Below are 23,922 nucleotides of genomic sequence, written 5' to 3' on the forward strand. Positions count from 1 at the left end.
CGTGTGTCAAAGTCATGAAAGACAGAGGCAGGCTGAGAACTCTTCCATGGTAAAGGAAACTAGAAACATGGCAACTAAAATGGGATCTTAAATCGATATTGGACCTGAAATAGGGCAATAGTGAGAAGAGTGGTTAAGTGTGTATCAGGTGTCTAGACTATAGTATCATATTGATGTTAATTTACTGATTTTTGTAACTGTAGGTACATAAGGTATTAATACTTGGGGAAACAATAGATTATGTGAGGGGTGCCTGAGTGGCTCAGGGTTAAGTGTCTGACTTTGGCTCAGGTCATGATCTCAGGATCCTCAAATAGAGCACTGTGATGGGCTCCACACTCAGCAGGGAGTCTGCTTGTCCCTCTCCCTCTGTCCCTCCCCCGGCTCATACTCTCTTTCTCTCAAATAAAATCTAAAGAAACAGAGTATGTGAGACTTTTATAGTTTTAGGATACAACCCACACACCATAAAATTCACCCTAGGTGTACAATTCAGTGGTCTTTACTATATTCACAAAGTTGTGCAACCATCACTAGACCACTATTTCTATAACATTTATACCACCCCAAAGAAAAACCCTATACCCATTAGTAATGGTTCCCCACTCCCTCTTTTTTTTTTAAGATTTATTTATTCATGAGAGAGAGAGAGAGGAAGAGAGGCAGAGACACAGGCAGAGGGAGAAGCAGGGTCCATGCAGGGAGCCTGATGTGGGATTCGATCCGATCCCGGGACTCCAGGATCACGCCCCAGACTGAAGGCAGGCGCTAAACTGCTGGGCCACCCAGGGATCCTTCCCCACTCCCTCCGCAAGCCTGGCCGGGCAACCATTCATCTGCCAGTCTCTCTAGATTTGCCTATTCTGGACATTTTCAACAACTGGAATCCTACAGCATTGGCCTGTTGTGTCTGGCTTCTTGAACTTCATATAATGTTTTCAAGGTTTATCCAGTGTTAGAGCCTATGGATATTTATTCCTTTTTAGGGCTAATATTCCATTGTATGGATCTTCCCCCCCTTTTAACCCATTCATCATTTGATGGACACTTGGGTTCCACCTTTTGGCTATTTTTAAAAAGTTTATTTAAATTCAATTTGCCAACATATACCAACCACCCAGTGCTCATCCCATCAAGTGCCATCCTCAGTGCCTGTCACCCAGTCACCCCATTTCCCCACCCACCTCCCCTTCCACAACCCTTTCTTCATTTCCCAGAGTAAGGAGTCTTCTCACCCTAATTTTTCCCACTCATTTTCCCTTACAAGCCCTTTCACGATTTCTTATATTCCCCATAGGAGTGAAACCATAGAATTGTCTTTCTTTGACTGACTTCTCCCACTCAGCATATCCCCCAGTTCTAACCATGTTGAAGCAAATAGTAGGTATTCATCCTTTCTGATGGCTGGGTAATATTCCATTGTATATATACACTACATTTCTTTATCCATTTATCTGTCAGAAGACATTGTGGCTCTTTCCACAGTTTGGCTATTGTGAACATTGCTGCTAAACAATGGGGTGCAGGTGTCCCATCATTTCACTACATCTGTATCTTTGGGGTAAATACCCAGTAGTGCAATTGCTGGCTCATAGGGTAGCTTCTTGAGGAACCTCAGCTTTTGGCTATTATAAATATGAACAGTAGGGGTGCCTGGGTGGCCCAGTTGGTTAAGCAACGACTCCTGGGTTTCTGCTCAGGTCCTGATCCCACAGGTTCTGACATGGGAGTGTGGTGTAGGGCTCCACACCCAACAGGGAGTCTGCTTGAAAGATTCCCTCCCTCTACCCCTCCCCTCACGTGCGCATGCTCTCTCTCTCTCTCTCTCTCTCAAACCTTTAAAAAAATAGGAATAGTGCCACTATGAACATGTATTTCCTTCAATATGTTTTCAATTCTTCAGGATGTATACATAGGAGCAGAACCACCAACATGTGGCAACTCTATTTCACTTTTTGAGGCACTGCCAAACCTTTTCCAAAGGGCTGCACCATCTTCAACTGCATGTAAAGAACTGTCTTTGTGTCATTTTTTGTAACCTTTTTAAAGTCTGAAATTGTTTCAAAATGGAAAGTTTAAAAAAGACTATGGCCAGTTTGCTGTGATTTTTAGGAAGAGCCAACACAGCAATGTCCATCCCTTTTTTGGGGTCAAGAAGGTGGAGAAAAAGTAAGAAAACAAGCCCCCCCGCCAGTCATTTGTACCCTTAATCTTGCTTTGGGGAGCAATTCAATACTGGCCCACTGGTCTGTGAGAGGGAAATGAAAACCTGACCATGTAAGGAGTTCTTTACAACAGGGCCCATTGTTGATGCTCTTATTTAATGACAAAGAGACCCAAAGAGCATCACAACTATGGGAGTGGAATTGGGAGAAAGAAAACTGTCATTTTGATTATCATGATGTATTAAATATAACAATGCTACCCAGAGACCTTTATCACTCTTCTAAGATGTCAAATACCTCAAGTACAAAGGATTTTCTCTCCCAGCACACAGGGGCCAGTGGTTTTGGTGCAGAATAGATGGTGGATAAAAAGCCAAAGAAACACGCGCACACAAAAAAGACACAGTCTTTTCAAAGCTCCAAGTCGTTAGCTTTATTTATACTGAATTCAGAATGGGGTGACAAAAATGCATTATTATCACTATAATCAACTATCACATACAGGCCTTGCCCCATAATTCACTTTCTACTTTAAGTATGTTAATTCATATTAATTAAAACTACATGATCTCTTGCTAAAAATCCTCAATTCATATAAGCAAGGGTTTATAACTTCTCCTTAAAAAGTTATATTCCTTTCTTATCAAAAATTTAGTCATTTAAATTGTTAGGTCTTTTTTGTTGTTGTTGTTGTTGTTTAGAGGATTATATTTATTTACCAGGAGCAGACAAACAAAACATACTGTAAAAATAGTTTTCCAGAAACTGGTTCTTTCTATTCTTTTTTCTCTCTCTCTCTCTCCCTTTCTTTCTTCTTTCTTTCTTTCTTTCTTTTCTTTCTTTCTCTTTTTCTTTCTCTCTTTCTTTTCTTTCTCTTTCTTTCTTTCTTTCTTTCTTTCTTTCTTTCTTTCTTTCTTTCTTTCTTTCTTTCTTTCCTTCTTTCTTTCTTTCAGAAGCTGTTTCCATTCGATTCTCCTTCTCTTGCAAACTGGTGACTTATCTTTTTACAACTTCTGTGTCATTCCATAAGAAAGCTGCTCTGCTGGGGCGCCTGGGTGGCTCAGTCAGTTGAGCATTCGGACTCTTGGATTTCAGCTCAGGTCATGATCTCACTTCATGACATCGAGCCCCAGCATGGGCTCCACATTCTGTGGGGAGTCTGCTTGAGATTCACTCTCTTCCTCTCCCTCCCCTCCTTCTCTGGGATGAATAAATTAATCTTTGAGGAAAAAAAAAAGAAAGCTTCTTTTTTCTGGTTTCATAAGAGATGCTGAGCAGTGGTTTAAAAAAAAAATCAAGTTTACTTAAATTCCAGAGTTCAGTTCAAGGAGCAAACGATGGAGTGCAATGTTGGGGCAGAGTGAGAAACATTCTAGGGAGACAGAGTCACTCACAGAAGGTACGGGGCTATGGTAGAGGGAGAGTTAACCTAAACCGGGTTCCTGCCTGTGGTGAGAAGCCAAAATGAGGGATGGTGAGGTAGCAGGGCACTGTGATGGGGTCCATCCAGGTACTCTGCCTTGTGACAGTAATTACAATAAAAACCAAATACTAATCAATAACATGTCAAGTGATTCATCTTTGAGAGTTGAGACAGAGAGCAGGCAGGAAGGGTGGCATTATACCTTTTCTCTGGTTAATTCAGTTTCCTAGGGCTGGTATGTGAGAGCATCCTGGGTGAAATCATAACAAAATCATTCTTTGCTAAGGTGAGCAACTGTTGGGAAGTCCTTTCTCTGCCCTCTATCCAATGTTAAAGCCCACTGGTTTATGCCTCCTGAAAAAGTTATTCTAAACCCATACAGGTAGAAGCCCTGAGGACACGACCATGAAGAATGTGTTTCCAGGTAGCCTGAAACCCAGCAGACAATGTAGCTGTTGCCCAACAAACACAGAAATCTACATTGTATGCCAGGTTCATGCCCCAGACCTGGATGTTAGGCTTGCATGTCCTCCACACACAGGACTTCAACACAACTGCCTGCTGCATTCAAAGTTTCTGGTCCTTATCGTTATCTAGTGCATTGGAAAGACAAGTCAGAGTATATTTCTGGGACTGGCCCACTACGAATCTACAAGTGAAAGTTCCTTAAATTGTCATACCATCAAATGGTCATTATTTAAGCACATTATTTTGAGAATGCCATTTAAAAGTCCAGAGATAAAGATGGATAGATGGAGATATATAGGTAGGTAAGTAGGTACATAGATAGATGGTTCTGTGACTAGATGATACCTTCCATACAGGGAAAAGTGGGGGGAAAAAGAAAGAAAAACAATCTATGATTCCTCCTTCCTGTGGTCTATGGATTCTTTCTTCTTGTGATGCCAAATCCTCCCTCTTATGGTGCTGAAACATACCTCATCATTCATAAGCCTTGATGGTTCTCACACTCGAACTATGTGTGTATGTGTATGTAAATCAAGGTAAAGCTTTAATTATTAAGGACGTCCCAGTAACCTCGCTCAGGAAACTGTAACAGAAGCTAGAAGATGCCATCAGAGACCCAGTAGCCAGATGTAGCTACTGATTACAAAAGACAGGATCTACACTGGCTACTGAGCCATTGAGGGTACCTATACACATTCCAGCAGCTAGATGATCCGCAGCCTTCTGGGGAAGGGCTCTATGGAAGGAAAGAGGAAAAACATCAATCCTGGAGACGTACATGGAAATGCCATCAATAGATTTCAATGTTTTTAATTGACAATAGAATATTTTTAAATTGACTTTCTGACCATAACCCCACATACAAAGTTTTAAACAACCTCTAGATTTATTTTCTCAGTGTATATTGATTGAGCGATATGGAGTAAATTGTCAGATACTCTCTCAGGTGCTAGAGATCCAGCACCAAACAAAAAGATGAAAATCTCTGCCTTCCTGGAATGTAAATAATTGTGAGAAAATCCACAACTGATTATTTGGCTTTTTTTTTGCAGTAAAATATTACATATGAAAAACAAATTGAGCAAACAAACGAGAAGAACACCTAACCCACCATGCTATCATGGCCTTGAACCATTTTTTGGTTTGTTTTCTGCCACTTTAACTTGCCAATCTAGCAATGATGCATGTATGTAAAACAAATTGCAGTAAAAAAAACTTATTTCCCTGCTATAAATCGAAGACGATACAGTTATTTCTACGAAATGCCTGAAACACCAAAGGAAACTGCAAAAAAGATATTTTTTCAAAAATTCATAGCATTCAAGTACAAATACTCCGAATATAAAATATAAAATACTCTTTGTTCAAAGTATTCAAAGCAGCAGCTCACCAGTAGATCAGTTCCCAGCCTTCCTCCCATCATCCAGTGAAGGCATTTTAAAAAGTTAGAGGATAGGTATCCTCTTAATTGATTGATTGATTGACTAATTCCTTCCTTCCTTCATTCACCCCCAAAATGCTTACTGAGTGCCTTTTCCATACTTTATGCCAGGCACTGGGGATGTGACTTTGAGTGAGGCCCTGAGTGAGTCCCTGCACTCATGGAACAGAGAGTCTGAGATTGAAGGTGTGTGTAGGCAAAGGCAAAAAAAGAAACTCAGTTGATATATATGATCATCTCAACGAATAAAGCCACAGTGAAGAGGAATGCTATTTTCATAGGTAGTCAGGGAACGCCTCGCTGTGGGTGTGACATTTGAGCAGATCCCTGAAGGAGGAGGAGAGAGAACTTGTCACATACCTGGGGTAAGGAAGAACACCACATAGAAAGCAAGAGTCAGAACACAAAGGCCCCGAAACAGGGGAAAAAAAAAAAAAAGCCTGGTGTCTTCGAGAAAGCATTCTTATATTAGCACATGGCCACGGTCACCAATTATTACTTCTGACTTTTAAGATTATTCTAGGATGTAAATGACCATGCAGCTTTGCTCTGAGTGAACATTCTAGAACCCTAACTTCTTAGGAGTTTAAAATGCTTTGGGTATCACTTCAAGAAGATTTAGAAAAGTTATCATAAATTGGAAAAAGGCTACAATTAGAACTTTAAGTCAGGACAACTTGACTGGGCATATATCTGGTCGAATATCTGTTGCCAAGAAAAGTGCCTTTAAAAAAAAAAAAAAGGTGTTAGCTGTAAGAAAAGATGACCAGTTTTAGGGAGCTCTGAATATATAAATTTCAAGGGAATGATTTAACTATTTAATCACAGATGTCTAATTTTAAGAGAGAACCTACTTGCCAAGTTATAATAATAGTATTTCACCAGGTGGTTAGATCTTAGGGGAAGAGGGTGAAATTTACAAGGCGAAGTTGGTTTTTGTTTGATTGCTTGGGGTTTTTTCTCTTTTTAAATAAATTGAAACCAATTCGGTCATTAAGTACATTTTGGCATTGCCTGAAAGCATGGGCATACATACCAAAGGGGAAAAAAAAAAGACTGCTTGTGCACGTTTGGCTGAATCTTACCCTCAGTGTAAAATAAAGCATTTATGGAACATGTCAATTTACATTTCATAAACCACTAAAACTAAATGTTCATAACTCTACTTTTATGAATAAGACTGGCAATTACAGTGAAACAAGGGTTTAGTTTGGTTAGTTTTAATGCCAAAATCCAAAAGGATTATCTTTAATAAGTTTTGGTCTATATTTAAATTAGAAGAATGACACTTTCAATTGCTAAAGCTTGCCCTACCTATCCTCCAAATGTCCTTAAAGAACCATAAAGTTAAAATGGTCTTTTCTCCCTGCTTTTAAACTTACCTAGGTAATCCAAAAAGGGAAAACTGTAAAGAAGATTTTATTAAAGGTTACACTCTAGATTAGTGTCAACCACACCCAATAAATACATTTTTAAAGTTTATTAAAATATACAATAGAGTATCTAAGGAATATACTATAGCATAGACTATTAATCAATAACACATTTTCAAAGTTAGTAAGTTGAAGTCAGAGAAAAGGAATCGGGTCCAACTAAATATGTCACATTACATAATTCCATTATCTAATAATTAAGAAGTTAGCTAAGCCCCGGGGCTAGGTGACGAAACTGTAACCGAAGTACCTGCTGCTCAAGTCTCATTCACAGTGCAAACCAACAAAACAAAGATAATTTTTCAAAATTCTGTCCATTCTGACTAAAGACCATTTATTAGAGGTACAGAAAATGGGGAAGAGAGTTTTAAGGGGAGAAGACTGATTAATAGTGAAGCCTGCCACCTGCTGTTGAGAAGCCTGCTTGGAACTGGGATAAAAGACCATTTCTTGAAATGTTATCCTAGAATTTGAAGAGCTTACCCTCCAGAAATTAGAACAGGGGTGACCTATAAACCAAATTAAGAAGTAAAGAAACCTGCTGATGTTTAAAGCTGACAGATATAAAATGGCATTCTCAAAGTTCTACCAGAAATGAAAGAAATGCCGTTTCGTGGGTCATTCAACTCTAGAAGCGTGGATTTTACGCTGTCTTTCTAAGGGATTATTGGGACGATTCTATTTGGTCCCCCCAAAAGTATCGCTGACTTTAGAAATTGTAGTTGAGGGGGAAGAAATTATGACCCCAAGTACCGTATGTAGAAGTCAATGAAGAAGGATGAACAATCTCATAGCACTTCCAGAATGTTAACTTTCCCAAGTCCCAAGTCCCAACTGTCAAGTTGGGCTCTAGATGTCCCCTACACCCCCATCCATGAGATCCCATATATTTTAGAGCATGTACCAGCAGCTTTCTGTTACTAAATAGGAGTACAGTCAACTTCTAAAATATATTTATGGATTTTACAGAACACACCCCAGAATGCTATTATAACAGAGTTTACTGTCTCCTATGGGGCAGATCTCATGTTAAGTGTTCTGACCACACACACACACACACACACACACACACAGGGACACAAGGAAACTTTAGGCGGTGTTGGATGTGTCTGTTACACCTTGATTGTGGTGAGAGTATCATGGGTGTTTGCATTATGTCCAAATTCCTCAAACCGTACATATTAAATATGTACAGTCCTTTGTATACCAATTATACCTCAATAAAGTTGTTTACCCCCAAAAAACCAAGACAACAAACTGCCTCCAGCATGGTTAAGAACAAAAAGTCTCATTAACTCAACTACAGTCCAGGAAAGAAATGCACATATATACACACAGTGTGCCACGGGGTGAAATTATGTCAGAGGAAAAACCAACCTTTTAAATACAGGTGACTCATTCAAGTGTGTTCTTGTGAACCTAGGATTCCTTTTGTGTTATGTTAAGAGCATCTGAGCCAGGGTCTCACCACAACCAACACGTGATGATGACCCATCCAACTCTTGCATACCTGAGATCCCGTGACCAGGCTGACCAAAAACATTTACACCAGCTGGTGGTCACTTGATTCTCACATCACTCTATTTAGTAAATTGCTCTGCAAGCCAACCTGAAGAATGAGGTGAACCTTTTCTGAGACGCTCCTGCTCAAAACATAAAAAGACCTGCCCTGCCAGATAATTCTAGTCTGAACAGGCCTGGGAAGGGATGGGGTTGGCACAAGATCCTAAAACAAGCTTCTAAAGGCGAAACCACTTAGAACCCATAAAGACAGACTCAGACTAGTTTCTTAAGAATAATATTTAGCAATTAGACACATGCCTTTAATCCTTCTCAACGAAAACCGAAGTTTTTTTACACAATCGCTGGATGAAAACATGAATCACTCTACTCATTAATAACCCTCAGAGCAAAAGGATAATTTTCACCTAAGTAATAGCCTTCTTTCTTATAGACCAGTTCCAGAAATTAATTGAGCTCAAATCCAAGTGCAAATACATCTCGTTGTCATTCTGCCCCTACCTCTGAAAGAAACCCTTCGATTTGCTTCATACAAGGTCAGCAGTGCAACTTAGTGAGGAACCCTAATCACTGGAGAAAAAAAAAGTAATTTGCATCCTATCGATGATTAAGTAAAAAATAAATAAGAATATCAAAGCAAAGGGATTGCTTTCTGAACCCAGAAATAACCAAGCAGGCATTTCTCCCAAGATTCCTTGATTCAGACTTTTATTTAATCACAGTTAATCCATTACTACTGGGCTCTTTCTAAAGTTGGTCATGTTTCTAAGCTTTGGGCTACTTTCTAAAGGCACCAGTATCCCACACACCTAATATTGCAGGCTTCATTTATAAGCAAATTTCCACCACTCCTCTGCTTTCAGTGTTCAAAACTCCTTTTGCCACTGAATATCATGATGCAACATTCTTCAACTGATCTCTCTTCACTCTTCCCATCAAGTTTCCCTCACCCCAGATGGATTGAAGAGGACCGAATACTTGGCCTCTGCACACTGCTTGGCCTGCTGCTCTTCTTCCCTCTTCTGGGCCCAGCACAAAAAGACTCTTCTAGGATTCTAAAGGGCCTTCTCAGAGTCTTCTGGAAAGTTAGCTACATGCTACCCAGGGCCAGCTTCCAGATCCCTCAGTCTGTGTCTCAGCCAGAAACACAAGCCAAATTGCTTTTCAATTATCTGTGTAGAAATGGGTCTCCCTCTGAGAATGTGAGCTCTTTGAGGGTAAGAATGGAGAGTCCTATTCTTTAGAGATTTCCCAGGTACTAGGAGAGCACACTGCATCATAGTGATCTTTTAGTAAACATTTGTCAAGGAAATCTGAGTGAAGTGCCTGGCACCTGTACTAACACACTTCAAAAAATAAACCAAGGGGTGTCTAGCTGGCTCAGTCAGCAGAGTATGAGACTCTTGATCTGGGGGTTGTAGGTTCGAGCCCCACATTGGGTGTAGAGATTACTTAATAATAAAATCTTTTAAAAATAAAATAAAATAAGCCAAAAAAATAGTGAGAGAGTATCTCCATTTCAGGAAATTTCTTAATATTTCTTTATGCTTTAAACAATACTTGCGTCCCATCTTAATCTTATGGTACCTTTCTATAAGATTTGTGAGTGCTTATAGGATCAAGCTATTTTCTTAACAGAAAGTATAGGCTAGTGATAGCACCAGCTCAGAGTGCATGTTCCTATATAATCCCTTGCAGTACAGAAGAGTCCTGGGAGATCAGGAAGGCTCTCCTAAATGCCCTGATTCCATATGGTGGTAAGCAACATCTACTCTGGTGAAATGAAAAAAAAATTTGAGACCACTTGAGCAGATGATGGTGGGGGAGGGAAGAGAACACAAGAAAAGAACAAAAGAAACATCCATATGTTACAATTTCTTTTGCTTGTGAAGGTTACAAAATGAACTCTATTGTGATCCAATGAAGCCTCTTCCAAAAATCATTAGGTGTCTACCAGGAGTCGGTTTGGGCTTCAGTTATTGTGAGGTCTATGGTAATACATTGATTTTTTAAACTATTGGTTTGGGTAAAGAGCTCATACCACAAAGGAAAAAGGAAGACAGCTAACGGATACATGTGAAGATTTGGAGGGGCTAAAGAAACAGTGGTTTGAAATGATGGAGGGCTACATGTATATATCATGCCTGGTGATACTACCTGATGACCTAGTGGCTACAATACCCACAAGACCATCAGCAAGAGGACCTGGATAAAAACCTGGATTCCACTGAGAAAGCAGGAAAATTAACTGACATTTATAAAGACTGTTCTGGTATGTGTTAAATAAAGAGAAAGGGCAGAATTGGATTCTTTTGTTAACTTCTAGAGAACGGAAGAAAGACAGCAGTATCAAGTGTTTGCCCCCAGAGTGATCGCCACCCAGGGGACATGTGACCAGTTCAACTGGTCATATAGAAAACAAAAGTGTTTCTTTCAGTGGTACTAACTCAGGACTGACGAAGAGCCATGAAAAGTCATGACGACAGCATTTCCCTCCCCTTCTTCTCTCATTAGCTGATGCTGGACTAGGTCTACGATCACAGTGCTAAGTTTTTGCCAGTGTGTGTGTGTGTGTGTATGGTTCTGTAGAGCACAGGTCAGTGTTTAGAGAAATACTAGCAATCTAATTAAAATGAGCAAAATTCAAAGCATAATGAAGACAAAATATCATAAGATCAAGCTCTCCAACTGGAGATGGATTTTTGAGATCATCACAAAAGTGGTCTAGACCGTAAAAAGGAAAATGGATACTGAAGAGATAAGATGACTGAAAATGACAACGAGGAGGAGAGATGTAGGTAGGTCAATAAAGCCAAGGAGAAAAGGGTTGTGTAACGGAAGCCCGACACCCAGCCACAACACCAAGGTACTCCTCAACGAAGGAATTGCTTCATGGGTGGGCCCATTAACCATGCAGAAGCGGAAGGCTTCAGCTGGAGAAAACCAGAAGTAGGGAGGGGAAGGATATAGAAGGAATAACTCTTGGGAGTTAAAAAAAAAAAAAGTTACAAAAGATGAGCATCCGGAGTCCAAGAGAAAGGGAAGATTATTCACAGGCCTGAGCAAAGGCAAGAGATGAAGGAAGGAAGTCTTTCTTCCTGTGCAATTGGGGGGGGGGGGGGGCGCGGAGAGATATAGTGGCCAGCTTTCTCGCTAAGTTGAAAGAATATAACATAACAGAACATACATAACAGAAACACAACTGCTGTTTATACTCCTCATAAGTAACACAGGAGAAATCTGGTTCCTCTTTCTAGGAGTAGAGAAAGGGGTCATGAGAGATACTTGGCACTAAAGAATAATATAACCTTGAAAGGGCTGGCTAAAGAGGGTTACAGAAATGGGGGGGGGTGCTGGCCATTGGTGGGTGGGGGTGCAGTAATCTGAGGACCAGGAATGGCAATGGACTGTAGTGGTGATTTTCAGTCAAAAAGGAAGAGCAAGGAATAGCATTTGGAGAAAATGGCGGGGCACATAAGCAGCTCAAAAATGCAGGGGAACCCTCAACTTCTAATGAGAACACACTAGATGGAAGCGGGCAATGTTAGAAGACCAGTGAATCTCAGAGCCTGACGAGCAATCCAAACCACAAGACTGAGCTTTACTGGCATAGCCAGCCTGCAGGTTGCTCACACACCCTATGGAGAGGTGACAAGCCAGGAATGATCCCAACTCACCTAAGTCCTGAATCACCTGGTCCACACTGCAACTCAGTGTCCCTAATCCCACATTCCTTCCTTCTCCTGCTTCCTATTCCCAGCTGGCAGGCAGCAGCATTGAAACTGTTCAAATTTCTTGCTGACAATTACTATTCATTCTGACATTATCTCTTTTAAGTCCTATGCTGATTATTCGACTTTCTGTGCTCTGGGGAAGAAATTGTTAAAAAAAAATTCCATTCAATAATTCTTTTCATGCTGAGAAGTCAAACTCATCCTGCTGTTGTCATCACTCGCAGTTAACACAAGCCCCATGCCCACCGGAGCTGGTGTGTACATCATTCTTCTTTCTTATCTGCCCCTACAGAAGCCAGGATAAACCATGGATTGAGGGATGGAATAAATGGAGGTATTCCAAAGGGCAGGATCTATAAAGTTTGGTGAAAAACAAAACAAGAGAAATTCCTTCCATTGACTTTCATCCTTAGGCAAAACCTTACAATCTCTGTGCCCTCATATGATTACATCTCCTGATCGTCTAAGGTTAAAATAAACCTGAATGAGCTTTAAAACCATGAATAAAAAGTTAAAAAATTCGAACTCTTGAAACCCAGTCAAGAAAACAAATCATGTTTTGTATTCGATGTGCCAGGAGGGACAGACAGAAAACTCGTCGGAAAGTTGTCATTTTACCAACATATCAAATAACAAGTTACAAAACAGCATTTTCCAAAGTGTATTCAACTTTAGAGTATTAAACCAAGAGATGTTCACACTCACTCACACACACACACACACACACCAATTTTTTGAATCTATTAAATTTGGGAAATGCTGTACATGTACCATATGCTCCTCTTGATGTTTCAATACAAACATAAAAATTTCTGAGAAGCCCTGCAGGAAAGAAACCTATTTAATGTTGTTTAACCCAGCTTCTCCTGGAGCTAGCCAACCACAGAAGTTTTTCCCGGTCTCCTGAATACATTCATGTTTTGTGAAATGCCATCCTAGAGAGGACAAAAGGCTATACTGGCCCCCACATCGTTTATCATATAAGCGGGGGAGAAGTTTGGTTGGCAACAGACCCATCAAAAAAGAAGAGGGAGACTGAAGAGTGAGGACCGCTGAATGTGGCAAAGAGCAAAAAGGAATAAATGTTAGTCAACATAGTCAAGGACCAAAAGGGTGCCAAGCACGGATGGGCCAGTCTTGGCTAAGTAAACCCTGATGGCACCTGCTCTCAGCTGATTTGTGTCCTTTCAAAGCCACCAATTTCAGTCACTGGGACCCATCTAAGGACTGTTCAGTATCTTTTAAGTAAGAGTTTAAAATAATTTCATTTATTATGAACTTGGCAATCTTGATGGAAGCCATGATGCAGTGCATGGAAATTAAGCTTGCTCATCTACCTGTTGGTGTTACAAAGCTGCACATTCAGTGTTGTGCCATGAACAGCTCATATACAAACAGAGGGGACTCTTGTGACCACCTGTCTAGTTGATGAGTAAAGAATCCTGGCCAAATATTCAATGACAAGAATTTGGGGAAGCAGCAAGGTGCAGTAGGAGGAATGGTGATGTTTACCCAAAAAGCTGGGGGCTCTGTGATCCAGCAAACAAATAGCTTGGCTTCTCTGGGTCTCTGTGTGTTCCCCAAGCAAATGAGGATAATACTGATCCTACCTATAATGGGATTATTGAGATGCAACAAAAAACGAGGTTTATAAAAGTACTTGATCTATTTCCATGTGCTCTGCAAATAGATTTCTTTCTCTAACAATGGTTGAATCTGAAGGTGGTGTTTTCATGTCTTATCTCTGCAATCTAACCCTGCTTCAGAGGCCTTAGCCCTCCCTCATCATCTGGTGAGTGCTACAGTAACTGTGTCTGAGGGCAAATGCTTATAAACAGGGGAGGCAGTGGGCCCCACAGTGCTGGATAAAATACATCTTGAACCACTTGTTTCAATTCCTCAGAAATAGGAGAAACTAAAGTTATCACATTTATTATATGTTCAGTTTAACTTCAGTCTCCTCATCTGTACTAGAAAGTTGTATTTCTATCCCCAAACCATTAAAATTTCAGCATGTTTTTCCCCCCAGAAGAGATGCTAAGTCTTCATCTTTTCAAAATAAGGGCATTAATAATGTTCCACTTACCATAATAGTGATTGCTCTTTTATTCCCCCAGTTTTTCTTACAAGGAATAACACACAATAACTGCACGTTTAAAGTGCACAACTTGACTGTTTTGACACATGAGTACACCTGTGAAACCATCCCCACAACCAAGATAGTGAGGATTATCCACCAGCCCTAAAGGTACACTGTGCCCATTTGTAATCCCTCCCACTTGCCTTTCTAGGTCTCCCACCCCAAGCAACCAGGGATCAGCTTTCTATCATTATAAATTTCTTTGCATGTCCTAGAATTTTCTATAAATTGAATCATGCAGTATGTACTTCTTTTCTGCCTGGCTTCTTTCTCTTCAAGGGGGGGGGGGGTCCTCCATGTCACTGACTCTATTAATAGCTCACTTCTTTTCGTCCTTAAGTAATATCCATTAGACAGATACATTACAATCTGTTGATCTAATCACCTGTAGATGACCATTAGGGCTGCTTCCAGTTTTTAACTATTACTTATAAAATGGCTGTAAACACAGCATGTAGACATCAGCTTTCTTTTCCCTAGGAGTGGAATACCTGGATTATATGGTCAGTGTATGTTTAAAGTTCTAAGACATGGCCAGGCATCTTCCAAAATGTCCATGCCATTTTACATTTCTACCTAAATGGCTTAAGAGAGGTCTAGATCATCCACAAACTCACCAACACTTGGTATGATCATCAGCCTTTTTCATTGTAGCCATTTAAACCAGTATGTAGTGGAGTATTACTGGTGTCTCCATTTGCATTTGCTTAATGACTACTGATGGTGAATATCATTTCATGTGCTTATCTGTCATTTGTCTTCTTTGGTGAACTGTCTGTTCAAACCGTTTGCCCATTTTTTCTGGATTATTTCCTCATTATTGAAAAATCCAAAAGTTTACATGGATGATGCAAGACAGGTAATGAAGAATTCAATCAAAATTTTACATAATTCACGGTACCCACAAGGATAACAGAATCCACCAGTGCTGAACTAAAATATTCTCCAAATGTTATGACCAACTTGAAACTCTTTTTGAAGCCTGAAAAGGACTGAATTCTATTGGTCTTGCTAACTCTAAATAGGTTCAGAACTCAAATTAGTAAACTAAATAATTGTATTTTCACTTATTCTAATGGTACCTAAACCATCCTAGTTCTTCTTCAGCACGTGATTTGAGTGATAGCTCAAATCACCAACATTTCTGTCCCAAAGTCACATTTCACACTCTGTGCTAATTGTATTCAAATCCCTCAAGATTCCATTTTACAAAAATTATCTCTTATGTCAAACTCATGCCCACGTTCAAAAAGTGACAATGGCCAAATCTCTAGCTCACTGTGCCATCAGGAACAGCTAAAATATGATTTTTAAGCATGAAGATCGAAGTCTTCTTTAAGATCTACAGGATAGGGTAGATTGAGGGCAAGCTATAGGCTTTCCTTTGAGGAAAAAAGCAGGCCCGGTTGTGCTGTGCAGGGCCATGGGTTCTCAGCTCAATTGTTACAGTTGATGTGGGTTTCCTTTTAGATGCCTGGAAAATGACTATGCTGACCACATCCACATTCTGAAATACTTTTTGAGAACTTGTAACCAAACTGCAGGAACTGACTCATTTTGCAGTGCCCAGCCACCACACAATCGTTCCAGAATAGACTCCAGTCAGAGGCAGAAATATCAAAGTCTTAGAACACAAGGCAACAAATTGTCTATTTATATGGGGGAAGCAGAGGGGGAAATCCCAGGGTACAAGGGGCAAAATGGCTCAAGCCCCAGGAGATCATTAGACGTGACCAGCCAAAGAGAAGAAAAAGGACCAAAGAGAAGGCACCACTTCATGGGTGATATATGCATTTCCCTCAAAGCTAGAAGTCAGGGACTGGTGGCAAAGGGACCTTAATTTAATACAGAGCTCTCTTTCCCCTAGAAAGCAGATTCGCTTGAGAGATGTACATAGGAGAAATTTGGGGGAGATGGGGTCTTGGACTCCCATTCCTGAATTCCTTGCTGTATCACGAACACACCCCTCATTTATCAAGAGCTAAGCAGGAATGGATCCCAGGTCAAGGGATGCCAGAAATAAGTCAAGGGCCCAAGGCCATCTGGCTTAGGACCAGAAATCTACAGGTCTCCTAGGGCTCTCCTATATCCTTCCTTATCCACATCTATACCTTTCTCCCTCAGCTCCCAATCCACCTCATCCGAGGGGGCCTGGCTTCCATATGAAATGCCAACTCTTCACTCCCTTCTTCCAATACAGAGTGCCTACTTTAGGGGAGGGTAGAAAGGAGCACAATAGGCCCTCCTCCACCAAAAACTCTATGTTCCCCCAATTACTAATTTCTCCAACCCACAAGTGAAACTCTCATTCTCTCAGTCAGTTTCAGCCAGAGGCAGTGAGGAAATCCGGTCCAGTTGAACTAAACTATAAATGACAAAACCAATTAACTCTTTTCTGCAGGTGGGTCCCCGGCTCAGAGGATACGGGTGCTAACCCAAATGCAAAACTAACTAGCGGAAAGTCGGGCAAGGTGCTAAGGGTCAGATATAAAGTCTCGGGTGGTGTGAAGGAAGATAAACCTGGACAATCCCTAAAAATAGCCATCAAGCACCTGCTAACCACTGTAGGTTGTCAGACCTGGTTGCGTGGTCCAATGTCAATGCTGTGACGTGTACATACATTTTGTGTGTGTTCTCAATGATGCCATGTCAGTTAACATGAAAAGCCCCAGATGACAGAAACTGTACAGACCTTACAGAGAAGGGAGGACTTTTACTATCAGGTGACGTTGGATCAGATGATGACAAGGGGCTGCAATCCACTTACAGCAATCAACTGTATCTTTGAGAGATTGTGAAAACGCCTTTAACTTTATTATTTAAAAGAAAAAACGTAGATCCAAGTCCACACATCCTGACTGGGCAACTGCTTTGACATTCCCACGCTCCCTTTCTGCCTCCAACTGTAACACGAGTGCTGTGTAACACAGCTTTTGAACTTGTATCGAACAAGTTTTCATACAGAATTATGAGGAAATCTATCCTTTAACTGAACATAAACCTAAGGACTACGAGAAAAAGAAAACATGGAATTTTTAACACTGAAATTACTTGGAAACCATGGCAGTTCCCAATTCTGAACTCTTTCACTGAGTGTAAAATCAGCAAAGACCACTCCCCATGGGGGCGTGAATTTTTGGCAAGCATAAATGGAATAGAAACATCCCACTGCCTCACTGCTAGTCACTTGAGGACCCTACACCTCCCCGAAGAATAAATGTGACAGGAAGAATTATCCACTTTGGGCTCCTTAACCGATAAGGCGTGGACAGCTCAATTTTCTCTTGCTCTACACCAAGGTTTTCATATAGTAACTATTTTACCAAAAGAGAGCCCTAGGTAACTTGTACACACTCCAGTTATGAGGCACCATGGGCTGGGCTCTCCAGGATCTCTATATAAATCACCCGTACTCTTGGAACATCATTTTCCTTCTAATTTCTCATCTCCTACCCTCTAGCAGCTTCTGTGGCCAACAGGACCCCCCCTAGGAGATCTGACATTCACTACCTCCCAGACCTCATCTGCTAACCTTCAGCCTTTCTTGCTGTTCCATGCCAGCCTCTTCTCTAACCTTGGGACATACAAAGCTTGTTCCCATCTCTAGTGCAGTGGTTTTGTTTTCTTTGCGTAGAACCCTCTTCCTCCACACACCGTCCACATGCCCACAGGTAAGTGTCTGAGCAAGTATCACAGCATCAGAGAGGCCTTTTTCCCAAAATCCCTGTATAAAGCTGTTCTTCCCTAGACTCCTGGATACTCATTCTGTCTGGCCTGGTTTCATTTTCCTTCATAAGTACTTCCTGACACCTGGCATATACTTACTGGCTCTATCACTGTCAAGTCTCCCCCTGCCACACGGGCAAGGGCGTTGCTCAGTGTTCTATTCCCATACCAAAAACAACATCTGGCATGGGGTAGGTGTACACCGCATTTTTGTAAAATGAACTTTCCCACATGACGCCATTTTGCCAATTGTTCTGCTACAAGCTTATGAAGTCTAGTTGGCACCTGGGCCTATTTTTGTTGACATTTAACCAAATACCCCAGACTTCAAGAGCCAGGTGGACAGGAGTTGTAGGAAAGTGATCATTTCCCCGGGACATTAGGAAAAGTCATGCAGGGCTAGGGGGTGGGGAGAGAAAGAATAGTTCTATTCTCTTCCTGCTATCGATGGGAGGAAGATAAGGGAAGGGTTTTCAAAGAAGGGGTTTATAGAGTATGGATATCAAACAGGACGGATAAAATGATAGAATTTACTGTGTTACCAACCAAACTTGTCCCAAACAGTCCTTATTTGATCTTGCTTAGAGAGAAGAGCCCTGAGATAATGAGCCATCGATATTTCCCTTCACTGCACCGTATAGATCTCCTGTTGATGCAAACTTCACAGTTCATGTGGAAAGACAGAAAGTGCTTTCATTGCCTTTGCTGCTGTGGTCAACCCTGTACCAGAAAACATACAAAGCCTGTGCCATCATAAAGAATGTAGATGGTTAGGTGTTTTCTGAAACCTATGGCAAAGGACTCCCCCACGTTAAAAATCAGCGGTAGTAGTATAAATCCCCCTTTCCTATGTATCCTCATCTTCCCTCTACAAACACAAAAAAGAGAAGGTCTCCCTCATTTTTCACATCTCTACTTAAAGATATTCTCAGAAACTCACAATAAATTTAACTGAGCGCAGAGCAGGATTTATTTTTTGCTCCAAATTAGCTTAAATTCTACTTAAAAATTCATTTCCAAGACATTGTTGTGGATGCCTTTGCCATCTCTAATGTTCTCCAAACAGGGAAAGGAGTTGAAAGTTCAGGAGTTCTTAGAATGTATTTCCTGCCACATTCCCTACTAGGCACCCTTCTTCTACCACCATCAAGAAAGAAAAGAAAAAAAAAAGAAAAGAGAAAAAAGAAAGAAAAGAAAAGAAAGAAAAGAGAAAAGAAAGAAAAGAAAAGAAAAAGAGAAGAGAAGGAAGAAAAAGAAAGAAAAAGAAAAAGGAAAAAGGAAAAAGAAAAAGAAAAAAAAGAAAGAGAAAAGAAGCCATTTATCTGCATTATTTTCCTGTCACAAGCCTTTTCTTTCCCTGCCTTGAAAAAAGAAGTCCAGCTGCCAGAGGAAGATGCTTAAAGACTTCTATGAATGTCAGCCTGTTTGCCTTGTCGCAAAAAATGGCAAAGGATCAAATAAAAGACGAAGTCACTGAGGGGAAAGGAACAAAGAGTGGTAGCCTTCCCCTTAAAAGACCCTCACTCTGTACTTTCTTTCATCTGTCTGCAGGTAGGCGATGAATGAGTTATGTGACAATATGGAAAAAGGAAGCAAGGATGGAGGGAGGAAGGGAGGGAAGGAAGGAAAGAAAGAAGGAAGGAAGGAAGGAAGGAAGGAAGGAAGGAAGGAAGGAAGGAAGGAAGGCAGGCAGGCTCGATTAGTATGTCCTCCTAAGGACAGGCTCAGTCCAAGGCCAGGAGAGGTTTTAAAGAGATGTATAAGCACCCTGAATCCCTGGGCTAGGGTAGCCCGCTCTCACCTTCCAAGTCAAATTCTCAGCCCACATTTGAAAGAGGAGGAAATTCTCAAGGTGAAACCCCTTTCCCATTCCCCAAAAATCAACTCCTTATCTAAATATATAGGCTTTTATGTGCATAAATGGCTTCCTGTAATTCTTTACCTTGCAGTTTTGCCCTTCTAAATAGGGCCCAGAACTAGATGGAGATAGTGGAGCAAAAGCATTAGTCATTATAGATGCTTACTCATTTTACTTTTCTATGGATTAGTTCTATGCCAGACAAGGAATTGCCAAAAAGGTTAATGAAAGTGCATCCTTGGGACCCAAATGCTCACATACTTCTCTCTTCCACCCCCACTTTCAAGTGAAAATATTTGAGAAAAAAATAGGGGAAGTTATATGAGTAAATTTGTTAGTGCATGAGATCAAATGAAAACAAGGAATTCCCCTCCTGGATTTGAGTGGCCTAATTTAAACTCATAAAACACAAATGACTAAAATTGCTCCTGTTGATTCGTGAAATAAGAAGCAGAAAAAGTCAACTGTGTATTTCAATATTGAGAGGGCCAGGCCTGGAAGACATGACACTTTGCAGAAGAGAAATGAGAAGACCATTTCTGAGACTTTCAGGATTAGTCAACTTCTATTCTGCTTTTCTGCCAGAAGTACTTACCAACTATACTGGTGAGAGCCTATGTGGATTTAGATTCCGGTTCCACAGCTTATGGGGTGAATGTCCCTCAACATGGTCCCCTAGTCCCATGCCTTAGTGTCCTAATCTATGAAATAGGCATAATTATTGCACTACTGGGTTGCCCAGAGGATTGAACGGTGTGTGGGCAGAGCACTTGCAACAGTGCCTACCTAGCACATGGGTGTAAAAAAGTGGGCAGTAAATGGCAGCCACCACCGTCAATGGCTGTTTTCCTTAATCCAATATGAAACAGAAAGACCTAGACCTTAGAATGGATCTACAGGCTTTGAGACTAAAACTGAAGTTTGTTCCCAAAAGGATAAGGGAAGGGAACTCAAGTGTGTTAAGCACCACTATTCCAGCAACCACAGCATGCTCTTTACACATGTTCTCTCATTTCACAAAACAGCCCCATGAGCCAGTTAATACTGACACTTCACTCTCTAGGGCTTAGGGAAATAAATGGAGTAGCTTACCCAACTAGCAAGGGGCAGAATGAGCTGGAAGCACAGGTCTACTTGTTTCCAAAGCCTGGGCCTCTCGGGGAGAGCAAAACACTTCAATGGGTGCTGTGAACAGGGACCTTCTTGAGGTCATGGTAACCATGGTCACATACTTGATACTCACTGGAGTAAATGCCTGGAAATTAGAAGATTTTCCCCCCCAGGTAATCAGAACTTTGAAAGCAACCCAGGAAGTTTCACTGGGTGCCTACAAACTCAACTGAGTTTCTCTCATTTTAAAGAACCTTAGTCTCACTTTCCATAGATGTCACACAAATCCTGGGAGAAACTGATGGGCTTTCATTAAGTAAGAAGTCTTCATCCACCTGCCTTTAGGAGAGGTGGGAAAACTAAAAGCATTCCTCCAGTGCCACCACCAGCAATAGGCTTTTAGTAGAACAGATGCTTAAGGAGAATTAAAATCTTACAAAGCGGGATCCCTGGGTGGCTCAGCGGTTGGGCATCTGCCTTCAGCCCAGGGTGTGATCCTGGAGACCCAGGATCAAGTCCCATGTCAGGCTCCCTGCATGGAGCCTGCTTCTCCCTCTGCCTCTTTCTTTCTCTGTGTCTCTCATGAATAAATAAATAAATAAAATCTTTTAAAAAATCTTAACAAGGCAGGAAAGGAAGATCCTTTAAAATAAAACCTTACCTTGCTTTTCATAATCATTGAGTCCACCCTCTACCTTCAAGTAAGCAGTTATGCTTCTTTCAGCAAGATATTACATTAGGCTGACCATATAAACGAAAGCAACAAGAAACCATTTTGCTATTAAAATAGAACTAAGAACAAAATGTCCCAAATATTACATTGGCTTACAAAACCATATTGTACTCAATTTTATATGCATCTAATCCTTTAAGAATTAAAGAAAAGAACTCTAATGATCTATTTGCATAACTGTATTATTTACAGTTAATAAGATACATGTATTTTTCATTTAATGTTTTAGATTATCCCAAATACTTTGGAATGTATAAACCAGAATCGGTATAGGATTGAAAGGCAATAGGTGACAGTTGAGAACTTAGGAACTCCAGCCAGGAAACGTCCAAGATTAGATCACTTACATTCTTTAATGTAATATTATAGAATGGTTTTATCTATTTTTTTCCTTAATCCCCCCCCCCGAAGGAAAAAAAAAAAAAAAACAGTAGCAGGTAGGTGGTTTCATGTTAACCCATGGAAACATGGGTTTCCATGTTTTCACTGGAATAAATATTTGGTATAGTTCCCCAGCACCCTATCTAAGGAAATATATGGAAGTATTTTACTTTGTAAAGCCTCCTTAGTAATTTAAAATATCCTCGATATTTAAGTAATTGACTGAAATAAGTAATACATCAGGCGGAGATAAGTGCTAAGAAGAAAAACTAAGTGGAGCAGAGAGATAGAGGGATAGTGAATTTGGGAAGTAGAATGGGGACGCTGCTATTAGCTTGGAAGGAATGAATATTTTTAGCCCTAGAAATATATAGGTATTAAGAGAGATGCCTTATATACTTTTTTGAAAAGTACTGTTAAGAGTATCCTTTTGTGCATTCAGAGTCATGGAGGTCAAGTTCCACAGGCTATCTGAATTCCCCCAAGGGGCCCCTGCTTTGTCCCAGTGTGGCTCCCGGGCCAGGGAATTCAGAGCCAGTGAACTCCCTCCCTCCGAGGTGATCTATGCCCTCAGCAGAGCCCAGACCTCCTGCTGGGTTAGGGGCCCAGAAAATGTCTTAAGAAAAGACTTTCTCTCCCCATCCCCCACTCAAGATCCTTTCCTTGGGGCTAAGGAAAGAGTTGTTTAGTGTGTCTTGATTTTTCAAGATAAAGAAGTCAGGCTGGCTGCTGATGGAGATCAATGCTGGGAAGGCTGAAAAGAGATTAATAGCCTCTCAGACCCCTGGAACTCCCGCACTCCCACCCAGGACACCTTGGTATAAGCATTCCCCAGCAGGCCCCTGACCAGGACCATGGTGGTGAGGTCATCAGCTTCTGATGACAGGGACACAGGGGGACAAGGAAATCAGGTACGTAGCTGACATGTCCCTCTGACTCAGTCAAGAGTCCCAGAGCCACATCTCCAGGCCTCTCTCATACGTGAAGTGGACTCATTAGGAGCACACTGCAGTGAGATTGCTTGTTTTCAAGCCTTGGCTCTACTACACTTCCTAGCTGTGTCACTTTAGGCAAGTTGCTTCACCATTCTGCGCATCACTTTCCCCATGGAAAACGGGGATAACTATCACATTGTTGATACTCAGTTTTTGAGAGGATTAAAGAAGTGAATATATGTGAAGCATTTTATACCTCTATGTGCCAGGCGCTGCTCTAGATGTCAGGGATTCATGTATAGTGGGGCCTGGCACAGAATATGAACTCAATGTATATCAGTCACTAGGGGTCCCACAAACCCTTATCGGACACTTTGATGATTATATGATGATTTGATAAAGATGAAAGGGTGACTATTCTACCTACAAAAAACTCTGGCGAGGGGAGGAGGGGCTGGTACAGCCCTCTGGTGATCAAACACATTACTATTTCTATAGTAAAATATACAAATGTTTGTACTAAGTGGAATAAATAGACTATAAATAGCCTGCCATCAGTTCAGGTCAGGATTTACCACCAAGCCTATTACAAAACAATACTTTGGTTTTCAGAGCTTTCTGGGTTTCAGAAGAGATGGTGGACAGACACGGACATGGACACGGACACACACACACACACACACACACACACATATATATTAAGCAAGGGGTAAAACCCATTGAAGTCTTCTCTTCCTTTCTGACTTCCGGCGTGGTTAATGACCAAATAAATAGTCAAAACCACTTAGAAGTGGAAAATAGGAAGCCCTTTGGGCATGGAAAATCCATGACTGCATAATTAATCTATGCCAAAT

At 41.0% G+C, this 23,922-nt stretch overlaps 1 long non-coding RNA gene and 2 other non-coding genes across 4 annotated transcripts in view; all 3 read right to left on the reverse strand.

Annotated features, from left to right (window-relative positions):
• LOC111094885 overlaps positions 1-23,922 on the reverse strand; it is a 124,035-nt gene that overhangs the window by 9,720 nt on the left and 90,393 nt on the right. The gene's annotated exons all lie outside the window — the stretch shown is intronic.
• MIR221 (microRNA mir-221) lies at positions 4,021-4,082 on the reverse strand. The gene has a single exon (NR_049409.1). It is a non-coding gene; the product is annotated as a microRNA mir-221 (primary transcript).
• Positions 4,650-4,739, reverse strand: MIR222 (microRNA mir-222). The gene has a single exon (NR_049439.1). It is a non-coding gene; the product is annotated as a microRNA mir-222 (primary transcript).

This window comes from Canis lupus, chromosome X (genome assembly GCF_011100685.1).
Source record: "Canis lupus familiaris isolate Mischka breed German Shepherd chromosome X, alternate assembly UU_Cfam_GSD_1.0, whole genome shotgun sequence".
Classification (NCBI taxonomy): domain Eukaryota; kingdom Metazoa; phylum Chordata; class Mammalia; order Carnivora; family Canidae; genus Canis; species Canis lupus.